Source organism: Pseudopodoces humilis, chromosome 14, assembly GCF_049639895.1.
Source record: "Pseudopodoces humilis isolate 2021_Gansu_Grassland_sample_001 chromosome 14, ASM4963989v1, whole genome shotgun sequence".
NCBI lineage: Eukaryota > Metazoa > Chordata > Aves > Passeriformes > Paridae > Pseudopodoces > Pseudopodoces humilis.
The window spans coordinates 3,092,467-3,108,672 of record NC_142213.1 but is presented as its reverse complement, the minus strand read 5'-3'; the positions used below and the strand labels follow the sequence as shown (position 1 = coordinate 3,108,672).

At 45.7% G+C, this 16,206-nt stretch overlaps 2 long non-coding RNA genes across 2 annotated transcripts; both read left to right on the top strand.

Moving 5' to 3' along the window:
- The first annotated feature begins 6,731 nt into the window (after positions 1-6,731).
- Positions 6,732-12,007, top strand: LOC148183126 (uncharacterized). The gene is made up of 3 exons (XR_015773795.1): positions 6,732-6,851; positions 11,718-11,766; positions 11,901-12,007. It is a non-coding gene; the product is annotated as an uncharacterized LOC148183126 (long non-coding RNA).
- A 918-nt stretch (positions 12,008-12,925) lies between these two features.
- LOC148183125 (uncharacterized) lies at positions 12,926-14,510 on the top strand. The gene is made up of 3 exons (XR_015773794.1): positions 12,926-13,040; positions 13,332-13,444; positions 14,414-14,510. It is a non-coding gene; the product is annotated as an uncharacterized LOC148183125 (long non-coding RNA).
- The last annotated feature ends 1,696 nt before the right edge of the window (positions 14,511-16,206 follow it).

Below are 16,206 nucleotides of genomic sequence, written 5' to 3'. Positions count from 1 at the left end.
GAAGGAAAGTGGAAGGGAAAAGAAAGAGAAACCCACGTGGAGCTAAGTGAGGGTGGCAGATGTGATATTCCCACATTGCTGGGAATCCCTGGGGATCAGCAGTCAGCCAGGCTCCCTCTGCTTGCTGCTTCAGGCACAAATATCTCGTTGCTGGTTGTTTTGCCTTCTGCTGGCTGCTCCTCAGCCCGTGCTGAGCTCATCAGAGCCTATGTATAGCACGGGCATACCTTGGGGTGGGTGTCCTTCCAAAAACCCACAGTCATTTATAGGATGCAACCCACGGTGGGGCTGGCTCTCATTTACACTAAGGACCTACTTTAGGGCACTTAGGAGGCATTTATGCCGCTTTAGGGTGTGGAGAGAGCAGCGTCAAGAAGCCTCAGTGTAAACAGAAACCACCCTTCTATCTTGTTGACAGTGGTTAAAATTGGGTTAGGGAGTTAAGTCAACAGACAAGGTCTGCCTTATGCAGCTCCCTGTGCTCCTCACCCAGGGGAGGGCTGTCCACTCAGCCACTGCACAGCCCAGCACATGGCAGGGGGATTCGGTGTCTAAAGGAATTTGAGGATATTTATAGCGGGTGAAAAGTCAGGAGGCGCAGGTGGAATGTGAGACCTGAAAGCAGAAGGGAGCAAAATAAATCAGGAGCTTTGGGATGTCTTACAAGGGCTGACTCTGTGAGGTTTGGGATCCTGTGGGTTAGGGGCTGTGGGTGACCACCACCCCAGGGGGGACATGTCAACATTTGCAACTGGCCTGAGGAGTGCTTGACTGATATCTGAAGATTTAATTTAGCAGCTGCCTCAAGGCTTGTTTCTGCACATCTGCCTTTTGCACATGTGGAAGCTGAGAAAATACCGCCTATGAACTGACCCCAGGGGCCAGAGGACAAGTTTGTCAGAAACATGTCTCAAAAGCAGCCTAATTTCCCTTTTCACCACCTGAGCAAGCTTTGTAAGTTTGAAAAAAAAGAAAAAAAGAGTAAAACCCAATAGATTGACTGTAGGAGGGGTATTCATACCATTGTAGTTTGATGTGTTTGTAAGGAGAATATTATTTATATTAATGCAGGGAGCTCCAAAACTGCATCAGCACCTGTGCTGGAAGAAACAGGCTGAAAAATCAGATGACACTTGGAAGGGAAGAGTACAAGGAATAATAAAAGATGGAGCCAACCAGTAGGGAACAGCTCAGCCCAGCTGAGACAGAGAGCCAAAATCATCACATTATGGTCAAGGGGATAAAAGTCATATCAGGTGTGAAAGGATCAGCAAGGCAGGTGAGAAACCTTTCAGCTTTGCTTCCTCTCTTCAGGTCTCTGGTGCAATATGACAATGCCTGGGTTTGTACTGTTACTGCATGGAAAATATTCTGCCACCTGTGGGAAGTGCAGGAGGAAAGAAAGAGAGGCCAGAGAGCTAAAACAACTCCTGAGAAAGAAGGAGAGGTCTCTGAGGACAAAAAAGGTGAAGAGGATGCCTGAAGTGTGTAAAGGTACAGTCAAGGAAGAGAGGGTTCTTCATGTCCAAAGGGAGGGATGGGCTTAAAATGTAGCAGGAAACAGCGAGACCATTAGCAAAGGTTCTGGCTGGAGCAGATTTTCTGTGTGGCCTTTTCAAGCCACCATTCCAGGTTTTTAAGATTATTCTGGATGGCAGCTCCTAAAATGAGATCCTGCTTTGCGTAGGGAATGGACTAGAAAATGTCTTGATGGTCATGTCAGGTGTTTTTTTTCTATAGTTTTCAAAGTTGAAGCATTCCATCATATGGGATGGGCTATCCTCTGGACCAGGATGGTGCACAAGAAGGGACTGTCATTTTCCTGACACAGATACATCTATCTATGGCATTTTCCTGACACAGAATATGACCTGGCAGAAGAAGCCTAGGTAAAGGTGTGCAGTGTCATGGCAGATAAAAAAATAGTCATTGCTCTTATAGCTCTTGTTAAAGAAACTCTCAGGGTTTTTGGTTGGTATTTTGAGGTTTTTTTAGGTCTTTTGGCAGACAGATGAATTCTGAGGTACAGCTGCAGATGGACCCCTGCCTGAGATAAAATGGTGGGGACAAGCCTTCAACAATGCTGGCAAGGAAGGGGTGAATGAGGGCATCCCCTGGGAGTGTCACCGAGCCAGACTGAGCACAGGCAGGGACGGCATCTCCTCCCAGCACCATCCGAGGACAGGCTTTGGATGGGGAGAGGGAGACCATGGAAATATTCTCATCTGCAGAGTCATGAAACCATCTCAGGCGTCTGAGGGCTGCTGGCCAGCTCAGCAGGCTGTGTGTGCCTTTCCAAAGACACCAGGGAAGTGGAGCTGTCTCAAAGCCTTACAGCAAAACAGATGCGGGGAGCTGAGCAGCCCAGTGCTGGACAACGCTCTCCTTGGGAACAGCTTCATTATCAGCAAACAATGAAATCTGCAAATCCAAGGCACTAAGTGGGGATTTGTTTGGACACTGACCATTTTAACGAGAGCCATAAAATTAAGAAAACACCCAAGTTTTCATGAGCTCCAAAGTTTCTCGTCTAGACCAAGAAAGGGACTTTAGGAGCCAGCTCTAGTTGGTGTTGTGGACGGCTCTGGATGCAGTTCCAGAAAGTGCTTGTGATCCATTTTTAAGGAGAGTTACTGGAAAAATGGTCAAGCCCTGTCCCCTTGGCCATGGGCACGGGGTGGCACAACAGGGGGGCTTGGAGCAGAGGATGTCCCCGTGCCACGGGTGTCCCGCACTGACGCAGGAGATTTGTGTGAGGTCCCTGCTCTTCTCTTGTATAATCCATGACTTCAGATAAAATTAATGCCAAGTACCCAAAAAAGGGATTGTGTGTGCGCTCCCTCACAGCCTCTTCCCGTAATCTGAACACAGCGTTCGACTGTGACAGTTTTGCCAGTAAAATCGAGGTTTTTCCTTTGCCATGGGATCCAGGTTTAAAATTAGCTGTGTCCCAGCAGGGCCATCCCTGCCAGCCCCAGTGCTCAGCTTTGGAGGGTCAGGGCTTCAAAAGAGCCCAGCAGCCCAGTTTAAACAGTGGCCAGAAAAGTTTGTTCAGGGAGGGCTCCCTGGCCTTTAACAACAGGAGCCTCCGTTAGCTCCTACGTCGAGAAAACACTCAAACTTTATAAAAATACCTCTTAAAGTAAATATCAGTGAGTCACAGATACTAAATATTAATAATTCATACATTGGGAGCAGAAATATCAGCAGGACATGTAAGGCAGGCCTTTTTAATGTGAAATATTACAGAACTGGGTAAGTGTTCCTCTGTTTTTTTTCTTTTTTTTTCTTCTTTTTTGGTGTGCCAACCTTTCCCATTTGAGACACAGGCTTGGAGCTGCTCCGAGGCCTTGGGTCAGTGAAACTGGTTGGAGTCTCAGTCCCACGAGGGGAGCAATTTCCCTGGAAGGGACCCAAGCAGGGAGGGCACTGAGCAGCACTCCTCATCCAAGGGTCAGTGGTGGGGCATTCCCAGGGAATTGGAGGGTCTGACTCCATAATTGCAAATTACAGATAGATAAGGGGGTTTTTTGGTTATTTTTTGTTTTCTGTTTTTTGGTGTTTTTTTTGATTGACTGACCTTTAGGAAAAAAAAATAAAAATCAATATCAAACCAACCACATTACGCAAAATTTATGCAACTACCCAAACCCCTCATTTTTGTCTCATTAAGGGTCAAAATGGAGTGAAAGCCAGTCGTCATTTTTGTACTGAGGCAGTTTTAAGTGAAAAGTGGTTTTGTTGATCAAAATATATTAAAAAAAATATTAAAAATACGCTGAGTTTTAAAAAGTGAAATTGCAGTTATTTCAGTAATTTCTTTTCATGTTCGAAAGTGTGGCTTCTTAAAAGCTTGTTGGAGTTGAAAAGCACTAATGAAAAATTTTAATTAATTTTGTTGTTTGGTTTTTATTTTCCCATGGTGTTTCACTGGCATTTGCTGGCTCATGTTGAGACTGAGATACTATCTGGGTGAAGAGAGGAGCAATTTTTTTGTTGAAATTGAGAAGGAGTGTCAGCTGAAAAAACTTAAGAAGTTCCAGACAGAACTAAAGGAGAAAGGCTTTTCTTGAGGAATGGAGCTAAAGGAGGAGTGAAGAGCAAGGGGCCATGACAAGGACTCAGACTGGAGCTTAACACCTTATTTTTGTGAAATCTGAGGGAAGTTTTGCTGTGCACTTTGAATGAAAGCCAGTCCCCAAAATCCAGGGAGTGAGTGGAAGTCAGGGTGGGAGGTGATCCTTACGTTCCAAACCCGCTCATGCTTATTTTCCTTTTCTTCCCCAAGAGAAAAGTGGTTTATTCTGCCAGCTATGAAAGACCCGGTAATTCCACGACGCTGTGTCCTGGCTCTGCAGCCCATCCTGCCAAACCTGCTGCAGCTTAGGATGTCCCAAATTACTTCTTGCTTCAGTTCCTCAGTGCCTTTAAGCCAAACCCCAAGTTTGGAAGGACTGTGAGAACTTTTAGCTCTGAGCATTAATTCATTAATTAGCACACGCATTAGCTTGAAGGGTAAGGGCTTTTTGGTCCCACATGGCTGTGTAGGGTGGAGGTTCTTTTTCAGGGAATGGATGCTCCTCTTCACGTTTCCTGTTTGAGTTGATCCAATGGAAAGAGAAAAGGGACACTGGCTGTAGGGACAGTGTTTCCTATGGAGCTGTGGTGACACTGAGATACCAGCACGGACACAGGGAGCCAGCTTTCCTTTCCTTTTAACCTGAGGGGCTCAGGAGTGTAGGACATGAGTGCATGTCCTGCAAATCTTCCAGGCAGATTCTCTCATGGTGCTGAAATTGCCCAGAAATGATGAGGACACATTTCTCCCTTCCCCTGAAAGCGCCTGGAAGAGTTTGACTACAGGCTCTGCCTTCTTCCAGGAAAGCCATCTTCTGTGGGATGCTAGAGGATGTCATTCTTCCAGCTAAATGCAATGTGAAAGAAATTTTCTCACTAGGAAAAGATAACCACAAGCAGCCTTGCTTTTCCTGAGCTAACATTTGGTTTTTCTGGAAATTGTGGGCACCATTCCAGCTCCAGTGGCTGGGCAGACAACACCGCCGTTGTCTCTGCCTCTTCATATCAACGGCTTCCCAGTGGACTTTCCTCAGGGAAAATTAATGGAACAGCTCACTCAGCTGGTCAAGCAGCACAGGCAGCCTGGGAAGCTGCCAAGGAAGACAAGCCTGGATGAAAGCCCAGCTCCTGTTGTTACAGCAGCGATGGATACCGTCGGTTTTGTGCTCGGTCACTGACAACTTGATGGTCCCTTCAGCTGCTCCTTTGTAGGCCCAGCTTAACCTCAGCCCTGTGCTGAGGGCTGCAGTGAGATTTTGTATCTTCATAAGCTGCATCCCATCCATGGGAACATCTCTGGTTTGGTGGGTGAGCAAGGAGTCATTCCCGGAGCTGGGGGTGGGTAAAGGAGAGTGAAATCCCATTTCCACCCACACCTCTGACCTACCAGCCCTCTGGGCACAGTGGTTTTGGCAGATGTGAGCTTCTCATCAAAGCCCCACTTTAAGCTGAGCTCTTCTGTACCTTCTCATTATCTTCTGTCATCTCTGCCTTTAATTACAGGCAGACCTGAGACCCCTGGGACTTGCACAGCCACCCCTCTTTACGTTAGCCCTCCCTTCCCTGGTGGCACAGAGGGGAAGGCAAGGCCCTGCTGGGTACAGGGGTTAGAGATGGCAGCAGCTGTGGGCACAGACTGAGCTCAGGGAACCCCCTCTCGCTGGTGGTGGGGGAGGTTTTCCCTGGGAGACAAGGGAGACAGGAAAATTATTGGAAGAGGAAGCAAAAATGAACCACAGACTTGTTTTTAATGAGTGTACTGAGGATTACTGTAGATTTCAACATTTGTTTTGACTGGACAGGAAGAGAGTATTGCAAAGGGTGCAAGAATAGAGACCCTCTTTGGAAAGAAAGGCTCACAAAACCCTGTCAGGATCTCATTTATGGATCTCATAAACCAGGGCTTGAGCTGATCATTGCAAATCTGCTCCCAGTTTGCACAAGAACCGCAGTTCTGCACAAATCAGAGGCTCCAAACCAGCCATGCAAGAAAACATAGATTTTCTGGAGTGGTGGCACCTTTGCGAGGGTGTCTTTAGAGGTGAAAGATTTCCACCATGGCAGAAGCAGGACGAGAGAAGGGGTCAGACCGTGGCTCTGGCTGTGGATAGCTGTGCTGTCCCCTCTGGCATTACAGAAAAAAGGTGTGGCAATGCCTGCTGTGAGCCCAGGAAGCTGTGGGAGGAGGGCTGTAACACTGGCTCACCAATTTTCTAATTAAATGCCATGAGTGGCCCTCCTGATTTGTCAAAGGATATTGCACAGAAATTAAAAAATAGGCAAATGTGTCACAGGAAGCCCAAAGGCTGGAGCCACAGCTGGGTAATTCCTCCTCTGGAAGGTGCACTGTGGATTTTAGGTTCGTGACGCGCCTCTTGGTCACAGCTGCTCGTTTCCTTCCTGGTTTTATTGAGCTTCAGGCTCGTTGTTGGAATAGCTGTGGAGTGCTGGTGGGCCAGTGTGGGGCAATGTCTGGCAGTGTCACAACTGGATGAAGTGTCTGGCACAGACGACGCCCTCTGGGCACGGCAGCACCTCTTCCCGAGCATAATCAGCCTCGTTAAACTCGTTATAAACCTCGTTAGTGCCAGCTGAGCCAGCGGGTGATGGGATGGCGTCACACCTTCTGCTGCAGTCTCATCCCAGCTTTTGGTGTCTGAACCTGTTTTATGGCAGGAGCAGGATTTGCAGGAAAGGCGGTTCCCAAATCCAAAACCGAATCATTGTGAGGTGAGGCCTGTGATGCACAGCAAAAGCGAAAAGGACGTTTCCAAGTAAGTCTGGACTTTGGGGCACAGGATATGACAGTGAAGGGGTTGATGGGATGATCTTTAGTCACTCTCCTGCCCACACCAGTTGGGAGAGTGGTCCACACACTTGTCACTGTGACAGGTCTTGGATTTAGTCCTTTAGGGACATGAGAATATATTACTCAGTATTGGGTATCTGCTAACAAGACAGGAGGGAATAAAATAAGCTTTCATGAAGAGAGACCATGTTTTCACAAAATATGTATTAGAAAAGCAAGGAAGGCTCGAGGGAACATAACAGAGCTACTGCAGCTCTTGATTGTGTCTAGAGCAGACATGAAAGCCTTCATGGCGTGCCAGGAGGTGAAATCAGCCACCAAGAAATGCCTGTCAGCAGGACAGTGTTGCTCCAGGTCAGTGAGTTATGGATTCTGGACAGGAGGGTTGGGAAGAAGAAAGGTTGTGGACATCTTTCCAATGACGTCAGGGATGTTGTTGCATTGTTTGCAGCCCTATTTGGCTGACTCAAGATTTCCAGGGCTTGTGCCTCATCACAATAAAAGCAGGAGCTGCTGACATCCTTGTCCACCCAGAGGAACCAACCTTAACCAGGAGCTTTTAGCGCCAAAGAAAGGAGCTGGAGCCATGTCCTGAGCCACAGCCACGCATTGGAGCTTGCTGGATTTTCCTTCATTGTGCTATTGCTCACGTTGGATCCCTGTGCACAGCCTGAGTCATGGCTTTGGGAAAGAGAGAAACCAGTCTTGCCTGCTCAGAAATCCAACTGCTTTCAGTTCACCCAAACCATCATGCTGGACTCTGAAGTTCCTTTTGTGGGTGGTTTCCAGCTGAAATTTCCCATCAATAGTCACCAAAGGATGCAAACAACAAACAGTTCCACATTTCCCTTTGCTGCTCTTGTACTCTGCTTTACCCCTATCTTGTCCTCTTTGGCACAATGTCTACTTGCATCAATCTGAGGTTTATTTTTGGAACGAACATGAGATTGCCTGGAACCTCTCCAAAAACTTAACTCGGGCCACTCTTTTGATCATGGAGCAGATAAACGCAATTCTGTGCTCGCTTTTATGAATTATTTGCCCTGAAAAATGAAACTGGGATTTTGTCCATGGCTAGCAGAGCTTGCAGTGTTTCTTTGGATGACCTGGAACAGGGAAGCCCAGGACATGTGAAGGGTTTTGGTGCCTGCTTTAGCAATATTGGTCTGAGGTATGGCCATTTTCTGATCAAACCTTTTTTTTTGTGGGAAAGCTGAACTTGTGACATTTGAATTTCGTGGCATTTTAAGTTGGGAGTTGATTTTTCCTATGGAAAGTTTTAGTTCTCTCGTGGGAAAGTGAGAGCATGGCCAATGTAAATACTAAATAAAGTCACATTTTGCTTGAAACAGTTTTTCTGTGCTCGGTGAAGTGGCCAGTTGCTCTGTTGCTTTACAGAAAACCCCTCCACCCTGCCCTGTAGCTGTGTCATCCTGAGTTCTGACATTACATGGTCTGGATTTGGACAGCAGGAACCAAAGATTTTGGATTGTGCTCTGTGCTTCTGATTTTAGAAGAATGTCCTTACAGACACAATTTTTCTGCCTTGTGGTAAATCTTTTAATCTCTTTTGATGTCTTGGAGAATCTGGTCCCAGGTGTCTGGGAAATACAATTTGTAATCCTACCTCAACTTCTTGGCCAAATGAATGAGAATCTTGAGGAAAGTTTCACCCCAGAAATTAATTTTTCCCTAATGAAAGCAGGCTGGTATTCTGTGCTGGGTTTGCAGCAGGGGAACACAGGCTGGTTTATCCATGAGGCTGGAACTGTAAATGGATTTTTTCAGGGTGTGAATGGGACGCTCAGTTTTTCAGGCACAGCAAACCCTCATCAGCAATACCCGAGGGGGTGTAAATTGGCACAACCTCACTGCTGCTGCTGGAGCTGCTGAGCCTCCAAAGCCCCACACTGCTGATACCAACAGGGTGAGAAGGGGAAAGCCAAACACTCCCAACCCACCCTGAAATTCAGAGGCAGTTGGCCTGGAGACAGCCCCACCACCAGCCAAGCTTCAGAACAGCCCTTGGAGGGGCTTGCAGGTCCCAGCTGTGAATGGTGACATTGCTGAGGGTGGTTTCCTTTTAGAGTTGGACAGACTGCATGGATTTGGGCAGAGCTGGCCTCTTCCAGAGAATCACATGGGCCTGGAAACAGAAATAAACTTCCCCTGGCATTTCTTTTACGTGCCTGCTCGCTCCTCTGAGGTGTGTGGTGCATGCAGAGGCCAGCGTCAGCAAATGCATCACTCCTGCCTTGCTGCAGGGCTGTTTCTGGACCCTTGCTTGCTTTACAGAGGACAAAAATTATGATCAAATGCCTGGATGAAGCACAGGACAAATCCAGCTGTTCTACAGATGTGAGAGGACAGAGAGCCTTTCTGTCTCTTTTTAAAACAAACCAGCTCCTCCACTTCTTCAGCCTCTTAAGCACTGTCACAGCCTGTGCCCCCCAGGGAAAAGAGCAGATATCCTCCCCATCCTTCACGGCTGGAAACCCATCTGCCAGAGGCGTGCTTGAGGCTTTGCACATGGAATTATTTTTCATGGTCCCAGGGCTCTCTCTGTGGGTAAAATGATGTGACTAAAGCAATTATGACGAGCATCACAGTTGTCAATAAAATGAGGAGCAATGTTTAATTTAATGGTGGTCTTCACTTTGTTGATGTTTTGTCAAGCTGAATTTCTGTGGAGTGGTTGTCAAAGAAGTTTAAGGATTTCTTACATGCATTTGTCCATTAGATGAACTCAACTCTTCTCTTGGCCTTCAAATTTCTTCACTTTTCCTGATGTGCCCAACTGGAATTGCAGGTAAATTGCACAAGAGGCTTTCTTCAGCTGTTCTGATGGACAATTGGTACCTGTCTCATGTTTTCTGTGCATTTAAAGCTGAAACACTTTGTTCTTTACCCTTTTTCCTTGTTGCAAAGCTTTTTGGAAATACGCTCTATTTTCTCCTCTGTTCTCCACATTGTGATATGCTGGAAGATCTTAAAACAACAAAACAGCAAAGAGGATATGTTTTACATTATTTTGTTTATAAGAGCACTCTGGACTGGTAAATAGCTACACCCTTCATAAGTGTTTTCAATTTTCTCTTTGAAATAAGAAACAAGTAATGCTTTCAACAAGCAGTTCTTTTTGGTCAAGGATTTTTCTCATTTTAGGGTACACACATAATTTGAAAATCAAAATATTTCCAGAAAACATGTTTGGGGCACGTGATTTTATTTTATTTTTTTGTTTGTTTGTTTGTTTGTTTTATTAGTTTTTTTATTTAGAGCCATGTGAAATCCAGGCTGTGACTATAAAGACGTGACTGCTCATGATGCTGAATGCTTTGTGCTGAACAGAATGTCTTTCAGTGTGGGAACCTACAAGGCATCTGTAAAAAGACACAGCAACCCCATAAAGTCACTTGCAGGAGAGATTTCACTTGATTTATTTCTTATTAATTCTGCAAAAAAAAGTGTCCTGTATAACAAGCCAAGAGCTTGAGCTTGAGTAGGGAAGAGTTGTACCTTCAGACACAAGTCAGTGGCCTGGATTATTCCTTGGAAACAAATGACCAGGCCATGGCATTTCAGTTCTCCTGCTTTGTTACTCCCAACACTGTGGAATGATCAAAAACTATCTTTTTTTCCCAGGCCATTCTTTTTCCCTGGAGAATTCCTCAGGGCATGCCAGATACTTGGTCCCTTTTCCCAAGCTGGGTGCAGATGTGGGATTCTCCTTCACTTCATCATGAGAGAGCTTGAAAAATTAGGTCTCAAAGTGAGATGGCCCAGACCCAGCTTTTTCTAGGTTGGCGTTACATCCTCACAAAGGATTTTTGGTCTTGCTGAGGCTGGGATTGTTTTCTCTAAATGTGCTGTATTGTTCTGGACTTGCAGAGACTGTTTTTGCAACCCTGTTTAAGGTCACCTTGAGAGTGGCTGGGCTTGGCAGAGCTGGTTTCTGGGCTCAGGCCTTGCTGTTGATCTCGAGCTTTTGACTGATTGCACAAAGCATTTTATAGATGAAATCTGAATAAACCCTTCAATTAAGGTCATAGTAAATAAAATTCTAAGGTTAAAGCACTTTATGACAAGCAGACTTTTAGGAACTGGTTGTATTAAGAGGAGTGATTTGATTAGAGAATGAGAAACAGGACTGGGGAGACAGGAACCTGACCTCAGCAATAAAATGCACAGAGTTGCTTTTATTCCTCCTTCTTGGAATCTGGCGTACAAAGGTACAATTAAACAACATGGCCAATGTTTCAGCAGGCCAACGCAAACCATTCGTGCTTTTCCTGACCCTGGGCATCTGCACAGGGCTTTGCTTTAAAATCCTGGGCCAAATCTGCTTCCTAGCATTGCAAGGTGGGAGCTGGGCTGGGACCCTCAGGGGGCTGGAGGTGTCCCTGGAGCTGAACTGACCATGTTGAACTCAGGGCTTTGGGGCTCCTCCAGCTCAGAATCTGAGACACCACCAAGCAGCACGAGCTGAATTGAAGGATATCTGCAGGCAGGATGTAATTTGGAAGAGCAACCAGGGCAGATAGTCTGGGTCACATTGTTGGAGTCAGCTCAAGCTGGAATAGCAGGGAGCGAGGGGAGGGAACACAGGAGCAGCCAAACACCCACACGACCCCAGTGCCAACCTTCATTGCTTTTGCAGCATTTGATTTGTTGTTTCCTTAGAAAACCAGGCTGAGCTCCCAGCAGCAGATCATTTTCAACCTCTCTGTCTGAGAAAGAAAAGGCTTTGTAGCAAAAATGGATATTTCCAGTATCACTGGAAATGCCAAGTGGTGTTTGCATTCTTCTGTTCCTCCTTATCTTTCTGCAGGAGAAGCCTGTCCAGGAGCAGGACTCGACACTTGGAAGCTGCTGCTGAGGTGAGAATGGGATGGCCTCTGGTTTGCTGGTGAGGATACAGCTAAGAGGGCTGGGAGAGAAGGGGATGGACACAGGGAGGATCAGCACCTGTGCCTGGTCACCTTTAGCCAAGTTTGGGTGTTCTGCTCCACAGGATGAGTGTGGTCATCCCAGTTCACGTGGTGGAGCTGCAAGGTGAGACCCACTGAGCCAGCAAATATTTCCATTTACGTCACTCAACTCCTTCATCCAAGTATTGAAGGCCTACGTTGGAGGTAACACAAGCTGAAGAGACTTAGACAAAATTTAAACATGTGCTTTTTCACAGGCAAGCACTGAGTAATGATTGCACTGGCTCAGGAGAAATGGCCTGGTGTGAAGGCAGCGCTTCCCAGCTCCGAATCAGCTCGTGTTTGTGGAAGTTTGATGCCGTTTTGCAAAGTTTACTTTCTCAAATAAGAAAGGAGCAGCCAAAAATATTATGATTTCTACAAAAAACAAGTTGGAATAGGCCAAATAAAATGACAATCTACACTTGGCAGGGAGAAGGGGTGATGTAATTAGCTGATTTTTATTAAGAAATGAGTAAAAAGGTGTGAATTTGATACATAACCTATTTCTGGCCAGAAATACTGTGGCATGGAGAGCAGAAAAGATAAACAGCTAAATGTTTTAGCAAAAAATAACCTGTGTCTATAGACAGATGATGCTCAAATATAAGACTTAAGAAATGAAATCATAGACTAAAATAAATCTCCTTAATTTATTTTCCTTCTCTTTTCTGCCAGTTTCAAGTTTCCTTCAAATCTCTCCTGTTTGCTGAATTTTTATGTGGCAGAAATCTGGCCTGGTCTCTTGCAAACCAGAGCAAAGGGAATGCTTTCAAATATCCCAGACAGATCATTTTCTCTTTTCTGTTCTTTTGATGATGTTAGAAAACACAAACTGCTTTCGTGAGGCCTCTGCTACTGTGACCATGGAGAAAGAACCATGGTATTCTCCAGGAGATGACATATAAAATTCAGAATGAGGAAAAATTAAAAAAAAAAAATGCAATCTTTTGATGCTTTGAGAAAACCATGTGTCTCTACATCAACCTCTGGATTTGGGTTTTGGGGTTTGTTTTTGTTTTCCCCACAGGGATCCATGAGACCTTAAAGCACCTCATGAGAGGTCTTTGCTGAGCATCTGGGCTGCCTCTGCATCCCTGGAGAACAACAAACATCCCTGGAGACCCCACAAGTCTTCTATTGATGGCTGAGAGACTGGAGAAGGAGCTCAGCCCTTAATTGGGGTGAGGAAATTCTGTGTTATGGGAGGAGCAAGGAGACTAACCCGCTTTAAACTGGTGCTGAGGGCAGCCACCCCTGAGGTTAGGGTGTTGGGCTTGGCTCTGTGAGAAGCACCAAGGGACACAGAGGGTTTGGAGGGATCCCACAAACCCCTCCAGGTCCTCTGAAAAGCAGGATTTGATATCTCCAGGTGTCAACATTGCTGCTCTTTCTCACTCTCCAAACCCACTAGCTGTCCTGCCTTTATTAGGGAAGTGTGGGTTTAATTACGTGTCTTTATGCCCATTTTTCAGGCCGTGGTTGACAAATCATCGTGTGTGGCTGACCCAGCCAAGCTCCACCTCTCTCCATCGCTGTGTTTTCCATGGGAGCACATCTGTTCTGGCTGCTCCACCTATTTTTGAAGGTATATCAACAAACTCCCTCTGGCTCTGACCTCCCAGCAGGCCAACAGTGCAGCCCTCACCTCTTTCATTAATCAGCCCTGCGTCATTAGCTCGATTTAGTGGCAGTTTTGGCCTTTTTCTCTCTTTCATTGCTGGAGAAATGTCTGCAAAATATTTGGGTTGCCTGGGGCAAAGCGTGAAATGTCCCTCAGGATGGAGCCCAGGCTGGCAGGGCCTGGCTGCTTCAGAGGCCTTTGGCATGCAGCTCCTGGTGTAAAAACCAGAGTTCTCTGGGGTGACGTGACCCACAGAGTTATCTAATATTGAGGCAGCTTCTTGCCTTTATTTTAGGGGTTTTTTGGGTGTCCCTTGGACTATTTCTGGTGGCATTGTGCTGGGGTCTCCTCGGAGCAGAGGTGGCACTGGTGGGGCTGGCTGTGTGGCTGCAGAGCTGTGCTGACACAGGGACTTGTAGAGAGATTGCTTGAGAGTCTTTTTCCCACTTGGCAGCTGAACAGAGCAAACTCACACAAAACATCATTCTCCTGAAGGTTAGAGCTGATCCATCCACCACAGGCTGTCAGAAATGAGAACAAGCCCATTGTCCTGAATGTTACTCTGTTTTAAGCCTGGAGAACCAATATAATTTATTTCCCATATCATTTCTTGACCAAACCATGCTCTGCACTAGATTTTATCATTTCCTCATACAATAATAACCAAATCTTTTCAATTAGAGCAACATTCCTCTACCAGTGCAGCCGACATCCTGTTTTGCCTTCCGTGCTGCAGCTGCACATGGAGTATAAAAGCTTCAGGAATATTTCCTACAATCTCCTAAATCTCCAGTGTAATTTTCTAGCTCCAGCCCCTGTCAGCTGTTACAGCACTTCCCATCTGGACTGTGGGATGGATTGCTCCAGGAAACATTGCCCAGGCATGGTTACACGTCACAAGAGTAAAACCTTGATTATTTGCATCCTATCTAGGCCAGCAGAGCTTGGAATGTCCCCTGAGGTTTGCCTGGCACTGCAGGAGTGCAGGTGCTGCAGGAATTTTGCTTCCACAAAGCTCAAGCAGAACAGGAGACAAAAAGGAGTGGTTTTGGGTGAGATCTGTGCCCTGAACAAAGGATCCATTGGAGGCTGCTGAGGTCAGTGGTGGGGCTTTGGGGGAATTTCAGCTCCTGCCTCAGTGATTTGCTTTGTGGCCATTGAGTTATTGAGGGTGCAAAATGTCACCCTAATGCCACTGTGCCCCTCAAGGGCAGTAGCAGGATGGGCTGCAGGGCAGCAGGAGAAGGAAAAGACAGTGGGCAACTCTTAAAGTAAATGGTGCTGGGTTCTCCCCCTTTTCTTTTAATTTCCTGAAGTCCTAAGGCAAATTAAACCCATATTTTAACAAAAAATCTGATTGTGAAGTACAGTTTAGTGCTGCTTGATGCTTTAGGGCCTAATGTTCTGTATAAAAGCAGCCTTGTGTGTTGATGGCAGAAAACCCAACGTGTGACCCACTGCTCCTGTTTCTCCCAGGGGTTCAGGTGTCATGGTTTTATGGGCTTAGTGCAAAAACTGCACGGAAAACAGAGTCCTTGTGGCAGAATCAGCCATGTTTGTGTGCCAAATTGAAGTTTTCCCAAGGTTTCTGTGATGTGCAGTTAATATCTATAATATATATAATATATATAACATATATACACTTATATATGTGATATATAATAATATATATGTTATATATTTTTATGCTAAGATATATTTGCTGCGTGTATTTATTTTATATTTATATATATATATTTTCTGCTGCCTTCAGGATGTTTTGTGCCAAGAAGGGAGAAAGAAATCCTAACAAATAACAAGTTCATAGAGTGCTTAAATCTGAAGACATGTTCAAGTTATTTGCTGCAAATAAAGCCAAAGGCCTCATGTGCTCCTTGGAGCATTCCTGGAGAGCTGCTGGCTGCCTTTGCCTTGATAATGATCTTTATTGTGTTTAGCTGTGAACACACATTTCCCATCTCCTGTTGCTGCTTTTCTAGGTTAGACAAAAAATTCTTGTTCATGCACTGTGTTTTCCAAGCTTGGTTTGTTTTTTCTAACTCCATCTGTTCTCTTCTGCCTCCCTTTGATTTTATTCCCATCACCTTTCCCATTTTCACACCCCCTCCAGCCCCTGTTTCCAGCCCCTCACTCATAATTGGTTTCCCCTTTCTATGTACAATCCTTTGCTCCTTTCTGTGCAATTTGATGATTTTCATTTCAGCGGTTTTCCAAGAATATTTGGAATTTAATCCTGTCCTGTAAAACCCTTCCTACTGCAACACAAGCTCAGCCTTTTGCAAGTTTTCTCCTTGTTCCTTTATCCCAGCCCTGAGCACAAACACCACCCAGAGCAGACTCATGGGTCTACCCAAAGACCTGGCTCTGAGCTGATGAAGCAGAGCAGGATGTTTTAATTAGTTCCACATTCACATTTAAAGGGATTTTGTCTCCACCACACTCACCCCCTTACTGCTCTGAACACCATGCAGAGCCACAGTCAGATTCCCAGGATATAAATCTCCAAAACTTTGTCACTGCTCCAGGCTCGCTGGTGCCCTGCTATGAGCATTATCCAGCTCTTAGCTAAGGAATGCCATCTTTTTTCACCCCACTTGATAAAAACAATGTTCTCAGTCCAGCTCTTTTGCCTTCACAATGCTGGTTCTGTGCTTCTCCCCTCCTCCCTTTTCCCAACAAAACCTGTTTTTGCTGTGCTCAACACAGGGTTCTACAGAGAGAGTGAA